The 2108-nt window shown below is 45.4% G+C and overlaps 1 protein-coding gene and 1 non-coding gene across 2 annotated transcripts in view; one reads left to right on the forward strand and one right to left on the reverse strand.

Moving 5' to 3' along the window:
• Nucleotides 1–2108, reverse strand: part of DNTTIP2 (deoxynucleotidyltransferase, terminal, interacting protein 2) — a 54038-nt gene that overhangs the window by 34819 nt on the left and 17111 nt on the right. The gene's annotated exons all lie outside the window — the stretch shown is intronic.
• Nucleotides 2010–2094, forward strand: TRNAR-UCU. Its single transcript is given in 2 exon segments — nucleotides 2010–2046; nucleotides 2059–2094. It is a non-coding gene; the product is annotated as a tRNA-Arg (tRNA).

A 2108-nucleotide genomic window follows, 5' to 3' on the forward strand; every position in this document is an offset into this window, starting at 1 on the left:
CCCCCCCCCAGTTTCTGGGCAGCAATTGCAGGAGCTATTTAATAATCAGCCAGCTCATGAGCTTTGGCTCACTGCTGACCACAGGCGCACACTAGCTGCCTTCATGGGAATCACAAGGCGTACTACCAGTGTGCCTTCATTACCTGAGTCACCTTGGTTATTCATTACACCCAATATCTCAGCCCTTGATGCAATGGCTAGTGGATTGTGTATCCTTATCTGCTTATTTTACATCAATTTGATTAGCTTCCTGGTTCCTCAGATTTTAGGGTGCACTTATTTTCACATTTTTCTCCACTCTTATGGATACTGATGCTTTTAAACTATCATGAAGTGAAACATGAGATTCTCACAAAACCTTTTTACTGCATAACCTAGGCCATGGCACTACAGAGCAGATCTCCTTCCAGCCCTGCCTGCTCGGGCCCCAGCTCACTCTCCTGGGCCCTCCAGTGCGACCTGGTGCCTGGCAGCCCCACGCCCCCTCCCCGAGCCCGGCAGGGGCAGCCGTGGGATTGCCAAGCCAAGGAGTCACCCCAGAAGCAGAAAGCCATAGGCTTAGAATTCAGTTTTGGGGAGGGTTAAAGGAAGAATAACCTCATACTTTTGGGGTTTCTAATATGCCTACTCTTGTTTTAAAAAAATAACATCAAAGACTTGTTTCAGACCATAATTAACAGCTTTTAAGGGAAAAATCTTGTTTCCACCGGGGGTTTTACTGTGATTTTAGAAGAGATACAGTTCAGTCATTGCTCCCTTTAACGGATTTAGTAATAGGCATTCACTGTACTTGGAGCAATGATCCAAGTATACTGTAATGTTTTCACCCACATTGAAACTATTGTCATGTAATAGAATATTATTTCCCTAATTTATTTTCTTTTTTGTTCTTTCCATTTACAAGAGTTTTTTGTAACGTCTCCAAAATATTCTCAGTCACTAATTTCCAGGTGTGATTCCCTACTTCTCTGCCTGTTGACTCACAGCAAGTTGCTGCAGTGTCTAGCAGAGATTGCATGGACGCTTTTTTATTGGTCACCTATGTCTTGTCTTTCAGATTCTCACACAGGGTTTTTTTTTTGTCTCATGTGGCACTGGAAAGCCAGCAGAACACTGCAGTGTGCATGGCATGCCCAGTAAACATAACCACGGTTTTCTATATTCTCTTAATTCAGATGCTACTGTTTAAAAAGAAAAACAAAACCTCCATGTATAGACTGTCCCTAAGTACCTACAATGCTGGAAATCACCAACGTTAAAATAACGTGCTTCCAAATAACCTTGGAACTGACCCTGTGTAGTTTCCATATCCTTGATGCTGACTGAAAGGTTTGATTTTTTTTTTTTTTTGTCTGAAATGTTCACGTTTCCTCCAGAAGTGGAGGGCTGTTAAAAGCACATTATAAATAATGCCATATGAGAAATGTTCGTATTTGTTAGAGCAAAATCACTTGATCTAATTCATCAATGTATCACCTTCATCTGTGTAAAAAGACAAAATCCTATAAAGACTTCTGTAGGCAAACTCATGGACGTTTGGAGGAACAGTTCCCCCATATAAGGCAATTGTGGAATATAATTACATTCACCGAAGCATAAGGATTAATACTGAAAACGCCCAAGTGGGATGACGACAAATATCGTATACCGATTGCTGATGAAGTTAAAAAGAGTCAGTCTTCCACAAGAAGTAACGACGTCTCCCTACGGCGAGCGCTCACGGGGAGCGGTGGGCCCTGCCCAGGAGCCGGCCGTAGGCAGCGCGCCAGCGGCACGCAGAGGCTGCCTCGAGACTCCCTTATACAGCGGCTTATGAGACTAAGCCTATTCATACTGGTTAAAAAGAAAAAAGAGGAAAAAAAAGGAAAAAGATAAAGTATTCGCGGCTGACGCGTGGCACAGTCAGCCCGAAGCCCGCGGCTCCCTCCCGAAGGGCCGCGGCCGCGGGGCGCCGGCCGAGGAGCGTCGCGCGCAGCCTCTATGGGCGGCGTGCAAAAACTCCAACAGGTGGCTCCGTGGCGCAATGGATAGCGCATTGGACTTCTAGAGGGTGAAGGGATTCAAAGGTTCCGGGTTCGAGTCCCGGCGGAGTCGTAGCAGCCCTTTTT

This window comes from Haliaeetus leucocephalus, unplaced genomic scaffold (genome assembly GCF_000737465.1).
Source record: "Haliaeetus leucocephalus isolate CR32 unplaced genomic scaffold, Haliaeetus_leucocephalus-4.0 Scaffold848, whole genome shotgun sequence".
In the NCBI taxonomy this organism is placed as follows: domain Eukaryota; kingdom Metazoa; phylum Chordata; class Aves; order Accipitriformes; family Accipitridae; genus Haliaeetus; species Haliaeetus leucocephalus.